Below are 20,105 nucleotides of genomic sequence, written 5' to 3' on the forward strand. Positions count from 1 at the left end.
ACGTCATATAAACCATGATCATTTTTCTTCACACGTGGGGAGGTAATACTCAGTAGTGGCGCTTCAAGGTCGCTCAGATTTTCGAGTTTACGCCGCTCAATACACGGCCGATCTTCCACAGTGAGTATGCGCTACAATTCATTAGGTCGTCATTCACATTATTGATTGTGGTTGCCGAAGTACTCGTTCGCACGTACCCGTGCAACAGATGTATCTTGTCCACAAACAGCACTTGTGAAATGTTAAGCGTCTTATAAAAAGAATTAGAATAGGACCCGCGAAAAACATGTCTAATGTACCGGAAGTGGTTTAGGAGTGCAAAGCTCCTCATGGCCCCTCAGGGTTTCGATAAACCCCCGTGTTAACTAGATTTATCATTCTGTTAGCTCGATTACCATTGTCAAGGGATTAAGGTATACGCGTAATTGGCGCTATGATAAGCGCAGTAACGCAGAATTTCTTCGGCGCAAGGTGCCCCTTCAAATCCTCTGCTACTACTCAAATCCTCTGTTTTATTCAAGATATCTTTAAAAGGCGACCCGAGGATATATGGCCTAGTGCTCGCCTGCATATAAATGTCAATTTTATACGTTCATAGGGATCTCAGCAAGCAGTAATAGGTCGGTAGCACGAAGTTTTTCATTAAATCAGCTGCGCAGATTAGATGTTATTTCGGCAAGGTATTTCTCAAAAGTTCATTGCAGACAATCCGAATCACTTTTTTTTCGAACAGTGCCTAAGATATTTATATGAACGCAGGCGTTCTCCGTTAATTTACGATATTTGTTTCAAGTCAAATTGCGAACGACCGCGCATGAATATGAATGCTTGTTGGGCATATGGCATACCTTGTTCCTACGCAAGACATACCATTCAGTTTATTATTCGTTCATACAATGTTACAAGAAATGATATACAGACAAGGGTCCCAAAGTCATAGACTGCTCTGGGACCTTTGATCAATTGCTATAAAAAAATAAAGCGGAATACAGAGGAGGGAAGCAAAAAATGGAATAAGCAAAAAATAAGCAAGAAACTGAGTGAGGACACACACAAATAAGCGATGGAAGAGGAAACATACACAATCATAGCTGATTACACTGCCACAAATTAGCAAAATAACGTTATACAAATCTAATCAGACAGCAAATAATTCTTAACTCGGTATGTAAATGAATACAAGGTAGATGACAATTTAATGGCATATGATAGACTGTTCCAAAGTTTAAATGCGCAAAAAGAGGAAGCCATCTTTCCGTAATTAGTGTGATCTTGGTGGGAAAAATCTATAAATTCTTTCAATCTCACAAAAAATTCCAAGAAGAGTCACACTCTAGCGAATTCGATGAAAGAGAATGCTTTCTGGGTGATTTGGGATGGAGAATTCGATGTATGAACCTTATAGTTTGCGATAACAGCGCTGGAGCGAGAAGGTTCCGTCCACGTTAACTGGCGGTTGAACTGCCTTCCAACTTTTTCATCATCATAATCATTACCATTATCGCCATCATCATATACATCGTCATTATTGTTACCCTTATCATCATTGTCATCAACAGCGTGGCTCTCAGAATAAAGTATATGGCTCAACGTCATGATTCGTTTTGTCAATTTTTAGAGTGCACTACCCGTGGGATCGATTCAGGAAAGAGGCTAGAAACCGAGCTTACAAACAAACATATCCGATACGGTAAAGTCGTCGTAATTTGCCAAAGGAGACATTGTAATACAAATCTTGTCGCACTGTTCATGTAAAACCTTGACTAAATGTCCTGCTATAGCTAAGAATTCTCGGTAGATTCCTCGTTGGCGTCACCTATTCACCTCGCACGGGCGGGGATTCTGTATCATTCATGCCGTATTATAACTTTCTTCTGTCTTACGGCGCTCTACCTTCAAATATAAACTCACTGATTTTCCAGGGGCAGCAGTAGGGGCCGTAGTAGAGACCGGGCCTGCTCTGCTCTAGCTGTATCTTCGCTCCTGCCAGGCTTTTAGTTTGGTGCTCTCCGTGACTTTTGAAAAGCATTTATAATGTTCCCCTTCGATTTAAAATGTTTTTAAAAGTCACGGATAGCACCAAAGGAAAAGCCGGGCAGGAGCGAAGCTACTGCTCCAGTCGAGCAGGCCCGGTCTCTACTGCGGCCCCGACTAGCTGCGGGCCCAGGAAAATCAGTGAGCTTATTTTTGAAGGTAGGGCGACGTAACGCGGGGAAAAGGTATAATGCGGCATGTATGATGCAGCACGAGCGCCGCAGGCGCGAAAAAGTCGGTCCGACGTACCCTGCCCGTGCGAGGAGAATAGCTGACACCAACGAGGAATTTACCGAATAGAATTCTAAGAAAGCCAAGTGCCATAAACAAAACATTTACCTTTTTACTATGACTCGACGAGGTTCCTGTTCAGCTTCTTGCTGCTTGAAAATCGCTTACTGCCTTCCACCTGAAAAGCAAGCAGTATTTATCTTGCTATCATAGCCAACTCAAGCGTTATCGCCACAACGAGGCTTGGAACAAAGAAGGTCGTATACAGGTGATATGCAATCCTGCTTTTTGGAGCGGTCACCTAGTATCACTGACGTTTCTTTAAGTGTATTGTGAGAAGACGACACACATGTTTTTATGAATTTTGTTCTGCCTTGCAGAGGTGATAAGCCGCGTAATATCCCCCGTATGGTTGTACCTGAATATCACAAACGAGATACACCGATATTTGGTAAAATACGGTTTTGCTGTGTAATCAGCCCAAAAATAAACGCACGGGCGCCCGCCCACGAGCCCGCGAGCGCGCACAAACACGTATTTACGCACAAATTACATCAACTGATTTCTCCCTTGAATTGTTGTAAATCGTGAAATTTCGGCCGAGCTGCATAGGAACCTTACTGACACAGACTCGAGTACTCTGTAATTTCTTCTATTACTTGAGACAACAATATTACTAGATATACGAGACTTACGAGACTACAAATGCTGCAATGAAGACGAAAGTTCCTGGGATATAGGCTGAGAACAGAGGCGGCTTGAAGTCTGACAAATTGTGCTGCGCGCAGTGCACGCCAAATTGACCTGTCCCGGAGAATCGCACCATCTGCTGAAAATTGACTTTTCTATTATTATACGCTTAAAACCACGACATCAGTGCATGCTGGGGGATATTGCTTGCTGTCTGAGCCATATCCTTCTCAGGCAGAGCCGTCTCTCAATGACTATATATCTCGGCATGACGGTGTATGTGATGCGTTTTCTGGCTCTAAAAAATACTTTGGCGGCACTACACGTGCTTCAAAAACAGATTATATGTTACCGGAGTAGTGCCTTGAAATAGAAGGTTGCGTCAGATGCGCTGGTAGATTTTAATGGCTCGCTATTTTTGGCAGCTCAGGACAGAACCTCTGCGATTACCTGGAACATTTTGTGAGCCAATTTCACGAAATAACAGCTATGTATACACCCTTTCGCAACACGTCATGTCGGTCTTGTGCGCAGTAGTATAATATCCACCTAAGAATATTAGGTGCGATTAAATCAGCAAAAAGAAAAATGACAAAGGAGTAATAAAGCAACGTATACTAAAAGTACCTCAGTATATGTTAGCTAAAAATATGTATGGGCAGGTAATTGACAAATTAGCCAAACTAACTTCTAGCCACACACATTACCATCTATGCTATCTATGCTGACTGACAGACCACGCAAGATTTGCTGCTTCGTCAATACTATGACAACACACTTCATTTATTTATTTATTTGTTTAGTACACCCTCAGGGAAAGAGGCATTATGGAGAGGTGCGATTACATCACTAGAAAGAAAAAATAACAAAAGAGTAATAAAGCAACGTATACTAAAAGTACCTCAGTATATGTTAGCTAAAATATGCATGGGCAGGTAATTACAAATTAACAAATGAAAACTAACATTTAAAGTGGTATACAGTATAAGTGGCTGTGCTACAAAATATTAGCTTAACAATTCTTGAAATTATCGTGGTTTCATATGGCAGCAGTGGGCACAGGATGGGGATTCCACTGTTGGGATGCGCGTGGTAGGAACGAACATATTTGCTCTGCAACACGGAATACCAACCATGTGACGATAATCTAGCCGACACGATATGTAATCAGGAGGTAAAGTACGTTCGTCACGAAGGGAAGAGTGCTGAAATTTGCGGTGAAAAATGCAGAGATGAGAATTTCTGTGACGGTGTGCTAACGAGCGCAGGCTGAGATTAGATCCAAAGTTACTCGCACTGGCAATTTTGTCATAGTTAGATAGGATGAAGCGGGCAGATGCGTTCAGAATTGATTTATGGGGTTTTATGTGCCAAAACCACGATTTCATTATGAAGCGCGCCGTAGCGAGGGATTTTTACCACCAGCAAATCTTTCACGTGCCCCCAATGCACGGGACACGGGGGTTTTAGCACTTCGCTCCCATCGAAATACAGCCTTTGCAGCGGGTATTTGATCCCATGACCTCGTGCTTAGCAGTGCAACACCATAGATGCTAAGACACCGCGATGGCTAAAAATTTGAAGGACACTTTGTAAATTGCAAAGTGTGTTCGGCGAAAGCCTGTGGCCATTCGACTGACTATGCCATCTCTTTTTGGGACTGCGGAGAGATTGTAAGAGGGAGAGACCACAGCTGTATCGGCACAAATGTTGCAATGCACCACTTTGCAATCACGTGATTGACGAGAGAGTGTGAGGGGGAGAGGCCACGGCTGGCACCGTTCCAGGGCACGGACGGACGAATGGTCGGACGCCGCGAGTATGAGCCGTTAAAGGCATTCGCCTTAAAATGTAATAAATGCTCGTGACCGCGTCCCAGAGGGTGGCGGGGCGCATTCGAGTTTTGAGCGCATAATATATTGTCACGTGCAACAGAAGGCCTTCAGAGCAAGAAGTACTGCACCGGCAAAGACGAGTACTAGCCAGGAAGACGGCTGACCCCCCCAAAAAATGAAAAACCTCTTCTTCTTCTCTCCTTGCTGAATACTGGCTCGCGCTCGCCGCAGCTCGTGACCTGGTGGCAATATATATATATATATATATATATATATATATATATATAATAAAGATATATAATACAAAGGCTTAGCTGTTGAAGGCACTTGTGAAAAGTTTCGACGAATGTATCCCAGTATTCGTTTTGCGTTGTTACGTACATAATGTGATCGGCGCAGGTGAGGTAATCTGTTATGTGGAGGGTGAGGCATTTGCATCAAAGCACTGTTTCTAAAGGGAAGTTATTAATGTAATAAGTTTGTAACTCGTGGCTGGATCTTGTTATGCGCACAAACATACAGTTTTAATGATGAGTTCGATGGACGATATTTGCACCAGTTCGCAATTCCATTAAGGACGGTTTGAAGATCATTTGTGTCATTAGGGTGAGATATTTCGCGCGAAATTACGCAGTAATCAGCGAATAAGTGTATCTGAGATCAAACGCCGTTAGGAAAGTTGTTAATATACCGTGTGTGTTCTTTAGAAGGTCCAAAACCTTTTAGAATTACCTATGTCACCAAATTCACATCTTTGATCTAAATTACTCTACTAGGCGGTCATTATTTCTACGAGAAATCAAAATGCCTAATTATTTCATTGATATTATCAACCTAACTTTTTATTTAATTATTTTACGGCACGTATTTAAATATGTGAATTCTAGCCGGTGAGTTTGCAAGGCTGATGTAGTATCTCGAAAGAGGTGCCGTCCTGAGAATTCGTTCCGAATGGATAAACCGTGCGAACTCACCGGCTATAATTCACAGATTAAAATATGTGGAGTAAAGTAATTACCTACAAAGTTTATTACTGTAATTATGTTAATTATTTGATGAAGCATCTTGATTTATCGTATAACTAATGACTGCACCATTGAGTAATCTAGATGAAGGTTAAGAATTGTGCTATCCGCCACAGGGTTTTTTTTTCAATTTGGGCCTTCTACAAAAACAAAAAAAGTACCCGGTAGATGAGGAAGTGTAGCGGGCCAAGCCAGAGTTCACAGACCTTCATGTTATTAGCAAAAAAACAAAGTGCATTGAGAAGGGTTTAGGAGAAATCATTCAAGCCAGGTGAGAAGTTTTGAATGGCGGTTAAGTTAACCTAATTTGAAAAGTAATAGCTTATGACAAACACTGTCAAATGCCTTCGAAAAGCCTAAATAAAATACAGCCTACCATACATAGAACGGTGGTTACGAATGACGGTCAGATTATGCATTAACATTATGAGCAAAATTTCACATGAGTAGGGTTTCCAAAATCCATGTTGCGAGTGCGAAAAAAATGAGTATCAGTTGAGAAATTTGACACGTTGTGAAAATGGAATATGCTGTAGTAACTTGCATGGGATTCTAGTGAGAGAAATGAGCCTATAATTAGGTGGAGAGCGTTTGGTAGCTGCTTTATGAAGTGGAATCACGTTCCTCTATTCCGATAATCAGGCAGATAACCATCGTCCAAATCCTGCTGAAAGAGTTTTGTCAATATAATGGAAGAATAGCAACCGATGGTTCTTAAACATTTGGAATTAACAGCATCACAACTTTTAACGTACTGATTAGCTGTTCTACGTCAAGAGGCTGAAGAATAATAGGAGACATCTGAAGGTAGTCACTAGACGCGCAAAAGTACGCTGCGCTAGAAAATTCACAGTGCAGCGTGATCGGAATCGCTATGAACGCGATTGCTTCTCGGATGGATTAAAAAAAAATATTTGCTTTCAAGTTGGGGCTGCGGCTCTTACACGAATCTTTTTCGTGTAATTGTCGTATGCTTCGCTATCATTAATACTGCTTCGTTTTTCCGGCAAAGCTGCAGCTTCTTTTTTTTCTGAGTCCATGTAGAAGCTTTGTTTCGCATGGCTGCCATTGATTCTGATTTCGAGTGAATACGGCATGGCCTCAGTTCGGTTACTAAGTTAATATTTATGGCCTCTCCTTGCACGTTGCGATGTTTCCATCCCCAATAAATGTTGTAAATTATTATAAGTTTTTTTTCGTGAGTCGCTAGGCACTACCTACCGGAAAGAGAAGCAATGCTGAGACATGTCATTCAGGTGCATTTCACACACCGTTGATAAAAGACTCTGCCGAACGCGTCACAGAAGTCTGCATGTTTTTTTTTTCAGTGTCAAAAAAGTGTGCAAAGGAATTTGCAGCGAGTTGAACATACAGCAACATATTGATTCGCTACACATAGGCTACCTATATCATTAGAAATAATTGTTAGTTGGCTACCTCTTTCTCTTTGAAAGTATCATAAATTTTATCCTGCGTACATATTGAAATATAATGTGTCTGTGCATGATGTTGACACTGGAAATTAAAAGAACATGTTGAAGGGGGAAAATACGGATGAGGGAGCCGCCGTTGTTGCTTCTAATGCGTTAGTTTCCTATTGCCAGGATTTTCAGAAATAAAGCGACATTATGAATAAAAACCGTCGACGTCCGCGTCAACATGATGCAGTTAGCTTTTAGTCACAATAACATTTTAAGAGAAAATCTAGAGGCCACTCAAAAGAACCCATACACGGTGTGGCTAACAGGACTCTGGTAACGACATTGTAGGAGCGGGGGGGAGGAAGGGGCGGGGTGCTACGGCTTCGCCGGGAGGGGCAGCCCCGGAGCCCCCCCCCCCCCCGTAGTCGGCGCCTATGGCTTGAGCGAACTCCAGGTTGTCACGTGGTTGGCCCTTGTACTGGCTCAGGAGGTTAGGCAGTCCAAGTTCAGCCTGTAGGAATGTGGAAGCTCGGGCCCACGGCCCAAAAGCTCACTCCAGTCACGCGGTGGGACCTTGTCCTAGCTCCGGAGGCAAGGCAATCCCGGTTTTGCTGGTAGGAGTCTAGAAGCTCGGGCCCACGGCCCGAAGGCTTACTCCTGCTCCTGGCGGACGCTGACTTCTTCGGTGATCACTTGTGTCCGAACACCGCCACGCCGTTTCGGGGTCTCTGCCTCATCTATTCTTCTTCCTTTCTTTTCTCCTACGTCAACCATTGTGTACGTCCATTAATGATCGCTTTCTTCTTAGTATTTTGTTCCAACGGCGCGTCAGATTTCGCGCGCGTTGCTTCTTCGTCGTCGACTTATTGCGCTCACCCATTCGCTCTCGATGTTGACTTCGCCGCACAACTCCCTTTATCTACAACACTGGCTTCGCGCACTGTCACTCCCTAACACACAACAAAGAGTCCCCTTTTCGAAAAAAAAATGTTTTCGGAGAAAAATAAACTGCAGTTCAGTGCGCGACAAGAAACTACTTTGTTAACAAAACCACCCACACACAAAAAAGCTCCACAGTGAAGTGGTCACGAGGCAACTATTATAGATGGCATGTTCATAACCGACTCATATAATCTGCACCAACATTTTCTGAGCCTTTAATGTGCTCTACCCTGAGCGAATACTCTTGTAATGCAACGCCCCACCGCAACACTGCCGTTGAAGTGCTTCGCTTTTAAAAGATACTGTAAGGGCTGGCGATTGGTTTGTACCACGAATGAGGTTCCATAGAGGAAGACGTGAAATTTCTAGATCACCCAAACTAAAGCCAAACATTCCCGCTCGATTGCGGAGTATGTCTTTTCGTGAGACTGAAGTTGACGGCTGGCATACGACACAGGGTGGAGGAAACCATCATGCTCTTGCATGATAATAGCGCCTATACAGGAGCCTGAGGCGTCTGAGTGGAGCACAAATTTTTTTTCAAAGTCAGGTGCTTTTAAAATTGGTCCAGAGGATAGCGCCTTGACAAATTCGAACGCTTCTTCTTTTTCCTTGTTCCATGTCGTTTTATTATTCTCCATATTCTTCGTCATCTCGGTAAGGGGCTGTGCCTTTTCGGCGTAACGGGGTCGCGGTATTAATCAGCCAACCCAAGGTATGAGCGAAGTTGTTTCGTTGTCTCTGGCTTAAAGCGCCAGCAATTTTCTTTATTCTGCTTTCCACTGGCCGGACGTTGCCGTCTCCCAATCGGCGACCCAAAAAGGTGATTGTGGTCATGGCCACTTCACATTTCTGCGGTTGGATCTGCAATCATACTTGCCGCACTCTGGAAAACAATTGTTTCAGCGTTGCTAGATGCTCTTCCCATGTCGTGGTAACGACCACCATGTCGTCTATGTAATGAAGCACGTTTGGGATTCCGAAAAGCAGCATTCTCATCAGACGAGCGAACACAGCTAATGCGGTCTTGATTCCAAAAGGCATATAGAGGAAATGATAATGCTCAGATTGAGTTGAACAAGCATCCTCCCGCTGCGACTCTTTTCCGAGTGGTACCTGACAACATCCTTTGGTTAAATCAAACCTGGAGAACCACCGCTTTGTTTCCAATTCAATGAACAAGTTATCGATTCTGGGTATAGGTTCTGCATCATAGACTAGAACAATATTTATGCGTCGAAAATCTATGCATGCTCTGTAGCTCTTGTCTGATTTTTTAACTAGAACGAAAGGGGAATTATATGGCGACTCGGAACGCTCTCCAAGCCCAAGTTTCAACATGTCCTGGACCTCCGTTTCAACGACTTCTTTCATGGAAAATGGTAAAGGGTATTGTGGAGTGTGAATTGGTTCCTAGGTGGTCATTTGAAATCAGAATTCCACAAGGTTTACCCGCCGTGGTTGCACAGTGGCTATGGTGTTGGGCTGCTGAGGACGAGGTCGCGGGATCGAATCCCGGCCACGGTGGACGCATTTCGCAAAACACCCGTGTACTTGGATTTAGGTGCACGTTAAAGAACCACAGGTGGTCCAAATTTTCGGAGTCCCCCACTACAGCGTGCGTCATAATCAGGTCGTCGTTTTGGCACGTAAAACCCCGTAATCTAATATATTCGACCAGGTTTGTTTTACCCGGAATCTCCGACAGTATGTCTTTATATGTATTTAGTACATCACCTATTTCGGCGCGCTGAATCTCCTCGCTACCATCTCCGATCGTTATGGAGTCACTGCCACAGCTGTCATGGACCTTGATGGCAGGTAATGGCTTCTCGGACTCCTCTTCCTCGGCCACCACAGAAGATGATGTTTGAGGAAGCTCTTCCAGCTGACGTTCTTCATATTTTTGTCGCATGTTGATATGAAAAAAAACCTTTTGCTGGGTCCCAGGTACAGCCAATAATAGTAATCATTTCTCTTTCCTGTGACAAGTAACCCTTTCCATTGCATTAGTAATTCGTTATTACTTGTGGGAAGCGGAATCAGGGCCCGGTCACCAACTTTGTGTTCTCGTTTTTGAGTTCTCGTTGTAATACTTCTTTTGCGACTTCTATGCTCAGCTCAAGTTTTGTTGTGCCAGCTCCAGCTTCTTCTCGAGACGTTCTCTTAAATCGAAGACATATGGGTGCGCCATCTTGATTTCTTCATTTTCTTTCTCCTGAGTCCAGAGCTCCTCCAGTATGCTCAGAGGACCTCGGATTGTCGGCCATAAATGAGTTCAAAAGGCGAAAACCAGGAGCTTGTTTGCGGGGCTTTACGATATAGAAACAGAAGTGGTGCAATCAAGCGATCCCAAGATTTTGGCTGTTCTTGAACAAGCTTCCGCAACATCTGTTTCAAGGTTCCATTAAACCTCTCGACCATCCTGTTACACATAGGATGGTATGGAGTGCAACTAAAATACTTGATTGCCAACAATTCATTGACTTCTTTCTTGAGATCCGATGTAAAACATGAAGCTTGGTCGCACAGTGCTTCGCGTGGGAAGCCAATGCGAGAAAATATCTCGACGAGTCCCTCCGCAACTGTAGCTGAGTCGATTGCTGTCAAAGGTGCAGCATCTGGGTAACGAGTCACAAAATCCACAAGAGTGAATATATATCGGTGACCGCTTGCGGAGGTGGGTGTTGATCAACAGCATCCGTCCCAAAGTCACCTTTTCCACCTTGCTTTTTGGCGAAGTCCTTTGACAGGCGTCACAGGATCTGACGTATCAGCGGACTTCTTGCACGCCGCGCTAGTAGAACGCCTCAAAAACGCGATCCGTCGTCCTCTTGTTACCCTGGTGTCCAGACATGACATTCTGTCACCTTTACTTGGGAGTGTGGAGAGTTGCGTGCATGCGCTACTCTCGATGGAGGAGAGACACGACTGGCGGCACAGCAAAGGAGGATTTAATATGTACAGGGACGGTGAACACACGCGACACACAACACTAAAACCACAACTAAACAACTAAAGGCACGCATAACTAGACATAACTCAGCGAAAAAGCTTACTTAATAGATAAACCAAATCTCTAACTTAATACAACACTACTACCAAACAACTATCTCATTTCTGGAGCCTCGCTCCGCCTTAAAGTCTCTCGGTCAGTCTTAGCTTTTGCTTGCCATAGTCTGGCCACCTTGGCCCCGGCCTAACCGCGTCGTAAATCGGAAACGGGGTCGTCTCTTACAGATCGTCGTCTTGAGGCTCTTGTCGCGTCCGTGTCGGGCTCGTCCGAAGCGTTGCGGATGCCGTAGGTGCCGACGCCTCGCGTTGTCTCTTGTCGGCGGTGAGCTCGTCGGCTCGTCGGTGATGAGCTCGTCAGCTCGTCAGCGATGGCGCTCGGCGTTGCTTAGGCCCACCTGGATAGGCCTAGCGTCGGGATGCGTCGCAATCTCTTCGTGAGTGCCGACGTGGCGTCCCGAGGAGATTTGAACGTGCCGGTCTGCCGCAGAAGGGGGATCCTCTCTGGGGTGCCTGGTCCTGCCGTGAGAAGCTGCAGCCCGTCCAGGAGCCTCGCCCGAACTTGCCGAGGTCGACGGCCACACCTTGGACGGCCAGCGTCACGGACTCGGCCAGACCCCCAAGTCTCCCGTCGCCAGAGCGGAGCTGGAGATGCGACCTTCCTGGCCCGGTGCCACGTTGAAACTCCACGGACAGCGCCGTTCATCCCTCGACTATGCCTCGGTTCGTGCGCCTCGCGCGCTCGCGCCGTTTTCGGAGCACCGGGCATCGCGTGCTCCTCTTCTTTTTCGCGCCACAGGCGGCCTCTTACATGTGACACATTCTCATGTGCGAAATGTAACACTTGGCCTCACAGGGACTTTGGGACTACTGCTTGTTGAAAAGTTTTGCCAGGGGATAGGAAGTAGAGACGATATAAAACCCTTTATTTATGACAAACGCAAAGGTTGTTGATCCTTTGCCAACCAATTCCTTGCCCACTCTGGCTCTACAAACATCAAGCGTCCTATCTTTCCTATCTTTCTCTTGTTGTATCCGGCAATTCTTGTGAGACATTTTCCAAGGGAATTTAGCGGACGGCAATCTTCACAAAATCTTCGTGTCTTTTATAAAAACCAGAAGTGAATTTGGCCGGTTACCTTCGTCCACTAAGTTAACTTCCCTCTTATTGGAATCATTTCGAGAAGAAAGTTTCCAGGAGTCGTCGGGGTTAATGTCCTCAAGCTACCCAGGTACATTTCCCACTATAACATTGTATAGCGGTGATGTCATACACTTCTCAATCACTGTCCCAAAGAAGTAGGGAGAACTAATTTGCACCTCGGCCTCAGGGATTACAATGCTACTTTCATCCACCAACCACAATGTAGCCGTAGTGCCAGTGAGGGCTTCATCTGGCACGAGTGATCGGCGAACAACCAAAGTATTACTTCCGGTGTCCCTTAAGACGCGAATCCTTTGTCCATTGAATTCGCCTGGAAAAACCAGCATGCGATGTATGCTAGATACCGGTAGTGCCTTCACCATACCAGTGATGCCCTCCTCTTGTTCAAGGCGTCGCAATCGTTTGTGGCTTGCTGTGGAATAGTCTCGTCCTTGGGCAACAACAGACAAGAGGTAGCTGGCCTTGATGTGTTGTTCTTTTTGGTAGAACTCTTGGTTTCATGTCGATATTTACGACAGTATGGGCAATATAGTTGCGTTAACTTATTGCGGCAGTCAGAAGCCTTGTGACCCATACGCCCACAAACGAAGCATCTGATCTCCACCTTTGAACCCGTGTTATGTGCTTCCGCGTTTATCTTGTGTTTTCACCCTTATTCTGAACTATTAGTAACTTCCGTAGTCTTTCTGGCTCCTTGAAAATATCAACCGGTTCTGCCGCGGCTTGAAGAGTATTGCAGTTCGTCTCTCGTAAGAAGTGCGCCAGCTGACTGTGACAGTTGACACAGAGCCGCACAATCAGAAAATTGCAGGTTCGGGTTCTGTCGTGGACACCAATTGTGATGAGGTTCTTTCAATGAATCCATGGGTGCTGAGGAACCGCCTCAGGTGACGAAGTCGCTAGTTAGCGCACAACAAGTCATTCAATAAATAAAATACAACACAATGAGGAAAACGAAACTAAGCAAGCTAATCAAACATAAAAAATACTATACGAGGAAAACATCAGTCAGAAAGAGCCTACAGTTTTGTGGTCTGCACTGGAGCAGTGGGGTGGACTAGAGGTGGCGACGGAGGCGGTTCTCGGAGTGGAATAGCGTTGGCGGAACTAGAAGCCGTCCATGAAAATTCTGAGTGCCCCCAGACGAACACCACGGATTCACTAATGCGGGAAGTTCCGCTGTGATGTTGCGAACATGGGTAGGTCACCTTGGCACGGTAGAGGTGTTGTCGTCGGACAACAAGTCCAAGTGCTTCACCTCTGCTACCAGTGCAAGGGCTTCATTTCTCCCACGTCGGCCGGAACCTTATCATCAGGTGGCGATGATCGACGCTGCTGTGAAGACATGTGCTTCAATAGAACAAACATAGTGCGGTCGGGTAACGGCTAGACGCCCTTGCGGCATTCGCCAGCCGGGGCTCGGACACGGAGCTGGAGACGCTGGGGCGCCTGAGTCGGACGCCCTTCCGACGTTCGCCAACCGCAGGCTGCAGGAAAAAGTAGGATGTGGTGTCGATCCCAAGTGGAAGCCTGGAGCGGCCTTGGGCCCAGAACTTGACTGGCCGCTACTCCCGCACCGTGGGAATCTTCTCCGTCTTCCTTCACGTCTCTCACGCTGGCTATCGCTTGCTTGCTTCCGTACTTGTTAATTAGTTCTCGCACTTACCACCTACGATCAGGGCACTCGCGCACATCACATCCATTGTGGCTCCTCTTTTGTTTCTAGTGTACGTTATTGACTTACCTCTGTGTATATTCTAATATACCGCCATTCACGGACAAATGCGTTGTCTTCCGCGAAATTAACAACCTAAACGACATTACAACCCTTCACAACGACATCTACTCTCTCTAGAACTGATGCATAACTTTGAAAATGCAATTAAATAGTACCAAATGCAATACGTGTTTTGCGGATGTCAGCTTCCCAAGTACCTTACTTAACAACATTCCTCTCGAGTCCATAAGCTCTCACCGTTACCTAGGCGTACAGATCACCACCTCTCTAACTTGGTCTCTCCGCATCAGTTGCATAATTAATAACGCCAATAGCACGCTTGGGTAGATCAGCCGTATTTTTTCCATCGTACCTCTCTCAATAAAGGGAAAACAAGGGGAATGCGGGAGATGGCGATTCAAGACGATGAGTAACACGAGAACAAGGTTAGAGCAGGAGCCAACGTTTCGACAAGTGGACTTGTCTTCTTCAGCGACATATGCTCTCCTCGGCACAGTATGTATAGGTAGGGTTCTTCTAAAGGGGAGAGAAGGTGAGGCGTGTGGGTGAGTTAACGAGCGAGAGTGTGTTAGTGACGAGGGTGTAGAATTGAAAAGAATTATAATGCACTACTGATAGTTGGTGGAGGAGTTTGAGGCAGCGTTGTGTGTTAGCAGGTTGACGTGTCATGGCAGGTTCCTCTTGTCACGCAAGGGGTCTGGACAAGGGGGGGGGGGGGGTCTGCTCGGCTGGAGGTCAGTGAACTATCGTGCCTGACAGGGAGAATAAAAGTAGGGGCGGAAATAATGGTGTTCAGGCGCACAAACATCATCACTCAATCAAACATCATCATCAAAATCAATCAAAATCAATCAAATCAATCAAAATCAGAGACACCCCTAGCTCACGCACTAGGGACATGTAAGCTGAATCACTTTCTGCTGGACATTGGACACCAACACGAAAACGTCGATGTCATCCACGACGCTGAATTACACCTGGACCCAGACATTCTTCTCGCCCGGGACGGACTGCACCCCAATTTTGATGGCGTCAAAGTAATTGCTAACAACATCAAGTACAGGCTCTGGAACTCATTTAAACCGACGCAGGCAACAACACCAGTAAAACATCCGTCCCAGTTAGCTACAACACAGAAACACACGCCTGGAACCCTCATTCAGCTCGCACGCGCGCTTCACCGAAGCTAGAACCCAAGAAGCATCTACACAAACGGTGGACACGCAACCAACACCACCTGAACAACACCTGCTCATACGGAAGCCCACAACCACCCGCGAAGCCTTCACGCAAACAGCTACATACACTAATAAGCAGACATACACAGACAGACATCGGTGCAGGCCTCGACAAAGCAACAAAGAGTAAAAAGACACCACCTAAAGATGCCTCACCCTGGAGTACTGCCCGAGCCACACAGAAATGACTATCACGCACTACGGATAGCACACACAACAAATCTCGCTCTTTTCTCCAATCGCGCAAACTCGCCGCCAAACAGAAAAAATACAGATTTCACCTAAAAACCTACGCTAGCTGCATAAAACACAGGAAAATCCCAAAAGGTCTTAGAATTAAGGTTAGATGTGTCCTTGGCTCGTTACCCTCCAGGCTATTATTGAAGTGGACTACTGTTCTAGAAAATGCGTCGCTCTCTTTAATTGATATTCTCGAAGAACCCTGCCGGGAACAACTTTCGATAATTACTAATCAGCTCGACAGCATAAATTTATCTGAACCAGAAAAAAGAGAACTTGAACAATTCGTCGAAACTGGGGAGGGAAAGCTAGTAGCTAAATGCCAACAAAAGGTATTGGAGCCGCAGATCCACCTAGGAATACTATGACCACCACAGCACATAGCTCCACCGATAGTGCTACGAGGGAGCATCCAGAGCACTGTAGCAACGTAGTAGACATATCACAGAGCTTAAATCCCGATGAAGTTAATCTCCTCAAACGTGGTCTAACGTTTTGTCCCACGAACAACGCAGTAAATGAGTATGAACTCCACAGAGATATAACCGAGTTTTCAAGACGCATGCGCATCAAGGAATTCTTTCTCGATAGGCCCGACGTAGGAAAACATGATAAAGACTCCCTGAGACCCCCTAGCACGTGGACACCGGAAGCCGAACAGTGCCCAGACCTTGATCTGTACATAAAACTAATCTCAAAGGAAATTCTACAGTCAACAAGACATTACCGCAAGCGCAAAAATTTGTCCACCGCTGAACACAAAGTTCTTAAAGAACTCGCGGAAAGAAAGGATATTGTAATAAAACCAGCAGACAAAGGCGGCAGTCTCGTAATCTGGCCAATAAAAAAGTACAAAAAAGAAGCCTTCAAACAACTGAGCAACCACGCCTATTATACAAAACTCGACTCTAACCCAACTTCGGTTTACAGCAACCTTGTCGAAAGTACAATAGCGCAGCTGCTGTCCCAGGAACTAATCACCCAGTCTGAATATCGCTTCATGATGCCCAATAACAAAGAAGCCGGCCGTTTTTATCTCCTTCCTAAAATACATAAGGTTCCCGTAGAAGAAATATTTACAGCAGAAATCCCAGGCAGGCTTATAGTATCAAATAACAACACACCCACCGAGTCACTATCTAAATTCTTATATCACCATCTGTCAAACATCCCAACCACCCTACCATCATTTGTTCAAGATACGCCGCACTTCCTCCGAATTATTGGCTCGATTAACGCTAACCAAATTCTCTCCGACCATGCTATTCTAGTAAATTTAGATGTTTCTGCTCTTTACACTAACATACCCATGCGGGAAGGAATTGAAGCCGTGTCGTAGTCCCTCGCCATCAATCCTCAGGCACCCGCTCCCAAAGTTTACCTGTCACTTCTAGAGTTAGTTCTTACGCTCAATTATTTCGAATTCGATTCTATTCAATACCTACACACTTTCGGCACAAGCATGGGAATACCGTTCGCTCTCACGTATGCCAACATTTTCATGGGACAGCTTGAAGCAAACCTGATAAAATCATACCCTCTAAAACCCCACACCTACTTGCGTTACATTGACGACGTACACATGTTCATAATATGGGAACACGGCACAAACGCGCTAACCGACCTAATTAGCCATGTCAACCGCTTTCACCCGAGTATTAAGTTTACTGCTCACCACTCTCCTAGGCAGATCAACTTCCTCGACACGACGGTTTACATAGAAAATGGAAAACTGAGAACAACACTTTTCCGGAAGCCTACGGATAGCCCGCAGTATTTAGACTACACCAGTCATCACCCGCGACATTGCAAGCGAGGAATTTTTGTCGGGCAAGCGAAACGAATAAGAAGAATCTGTAGTGACGACAACGATTATATCCACCACTTAAATGACCTGAAAGTAACGCTAGCGAAACGAAACCATCCACAAATTCCTCGCGGCCAGGCTTATGACGTCGCGTCAAGATTAGAGAGGCAGTCAGCATTAGCTCAGAAACAACCTATACCAAAATCTGATAGACCACCAACCTTCATAACTAAATATTCTAACGCCCTCCCAAACATAAACATCCTAAGAAAATACCACCCAATATTATCAAGTAACGAGCGTTTGAGAAAAGCGTTCGCGGATGTACGAAGGGTTACCTATCGCCGCAACAGAAACTTTAAAGACATGTTAGTGCATTCAAAAATCAGCCAACATCATTCCCCCGTTATAAAAGCATGTTCTCGCCCCAGGTGCAAAACCTGCAAAGACCTTCAAAGTGACCTTAAAATTATAAGTACCGCAAATGGCTACACACACGAAGTGAAAACTAGCTTTACTAGCACTAGCTCCGATGTAATTTATATGCTTGAGTGTCCGTTCTGTAAGAAGCAATATATCGGTGAAACGGGACAATCAATGAACATCAGGCTAAACGGACATCGCGCGGACACAGCTAAAAAGCTTCCCAAAGCCGTCGCCGAGCACCATAACTTTGATGAACTTAAACTCTACATACTACAATCAAATTTTCGTTCTGCGCGAGACAGAAAAGATAGAGAATCGTACCTGATTCTTAAGTTGAAGACATTGCAACCAATAAGCTCTATTCGCTGTTCGAAATTGAAAAGCATAGGCCACAGCACTTAGTTATTGTTCATTGAGTTGCTTAGTTGGTCTTTTTTTGTGTTGTTATTCGATTGTCAATAATATGCCAACCTCCCTTTGCTGTCATTCAACCCTTTCGTCTTTTCATCTATATATCTACGCCCCCCCCCCCCCCCCCCGCTTTACCACTTTTTTGTGCGCCTGAACACCATTTTTTCCGCTCCTAATTTTATTCTTCCTGTCAGACACGATAGTTCACTGACCTCCAGCGGAGCAGACTCCCCCCCCCCCCTCCCCCCTTGTCCAGACCCCTTGCATGAAAAGAGGAACCTGCCATGACACGTCAACCTGCTAACACACGGCGCTGCATCAAACTCCTCCACCGACTATCAGTAGTGCATTATATTTCTTTTCAATTCTACACCCTCGCCGCTCACACACTCTCGCTCGTTACCTCACCCACCCGCCTCACCTTCTCTCCCTTTTAGAAGAACCCTACCTATATATACTGTGCCGAGGAGAGCATATGTCGCCTTGAAGAAGACAAGTCCACTTGTCGAAACGTTGGCTCCTGCTCTCACCTTGTTCTCGTGTTACTCACTGTCTCAATAAAACTACTCATGTAGAGGCAGTTATTTAGTAGTGAACTAGAATACGCCGCAGAGTTATGGGATCCCAGCTCGGAGAACTTATTTCATTCCTTTGAACTAATCCATAGTAATTTTGTTTGCTTCAGCCTTCGTCACTACAGCCGCCAAGAAAGCATTAGCGCCATGAAGGACTCACTCGAATTACCATCTCTTCATTCTCGTCGCAAGCTTTTCTGCCTCTCGCTATTCCATAAAATATATTACCATATTCTTCCCCTTCGTGACACGCTGATTACTCCTCGTACGTAGCGGGTAGGATTAAACATTCCAATAAATTTGGTGTTATGACAGGTCCATCCAAAACAGGCAGTGATTATTTCCTCCCCAGAACATCGCTTGACTGCAACCACCTTCCCGGATCTGCAGTAGCCATCACCGATCATCGGCAGTTTCATTCCGCACTAAGTAGTACTATATAATGAAGCAATCACTTCTTTTTCGTATAGATATTGTAACGTTTTAGCGATTGTGAGAAGCTACAGTGGCACAAGGCCAGTGCAGGGGGAACGCCGCCGCTTCGACCGTGGTCACGAATACGCCCTTTAAAACGCAGGATTTTTCACTATGGTTCATGACGGCTGGATTTGTCTTCGGTGATACGTGCCCTTCCCACGATTTCAGCCCAACGAATGAGCCTGCCTGCATCATCCCGTTACCAGCGTAAGCAAACCTGAAATTAACCCGGCACCGCCAATTCCAGCCACCGTCGACACCGTCATCACACCACTCAGGGTAACTATCAGCGCGGGGTTTTTGATGAAACTACAAAAGCCAGTGCCGTTGCAATACCAGTTCTGGCACACCTCCGCTTTCACGACGGTCACCAATACGCGCTTTCTAACGCGGGTTAGTTATTTCCCGCACGCCTGTAATTATCATTCCAGTGACCCTTTCGTAGTAGCGGCGACGTGCCCCCCTGACCTTCTTGATTCATGGCGTCGGTTTTTGTGCCAACCAGTGTGTGCGCTTTGTTATTTCGCCAAGTTATTTCTGAAAAGATCATTGCAGGCAATGCCAATTTATTTTTCGAACAGTAATTAGGTTATTTATACAAACGCAGGCACTGACCATTACTTCACAGTATTTGTTTCAAGGCAAATTGCGAACAACAGCCTTTCTTATAGCTAATTATCCTTGTTGGGCACATGGCATACCTTGATCATACGCAAGAAATCGTGGCAAAATCAATAAATTCTTTTCTGTCACAAAAAAATTGGAAGCAGAGTCAAACTTTAGTTGAAGTCGATGAAAGGGCAAGCCTTTCTTGGCTATTTGGGATTGAGAATGGTCT

The 20,105-nt window shown here is 45.4% G+C and overlaps 1 protein-coding gene across 1 annotated transcript in view; it reads right to left on the minus strand.

Annotated features, from left to right (window-relative positions):
- LOC119440113 (juvenile hormone acid O-methyltransferase) overlaps window positions 1-20,105 on the minus strand; it is a 63,436-nt gene that overhangs the window by 41,811 nt on the left and 1,520 nt on the right. The gene's annotated exons all lie outside the window — the stretch shown is intronic.

Source organism: Dermacentor silvarum, chromosome 2, assembly GCF_013339745.2.
Source record: "Dermacentor silvarum isolate Dsil-2018 chromosome 2, BIME_Dsil_1.4, whole genome shotgun sequence".
Classification (NCBI taxonomy): domain Eukaryota; kingdom Metazoa; phylum Arthropoda; class Arachnida; order Ixodida; family Ixodidae; genus Dermacentor; species Dermacentor silvarum.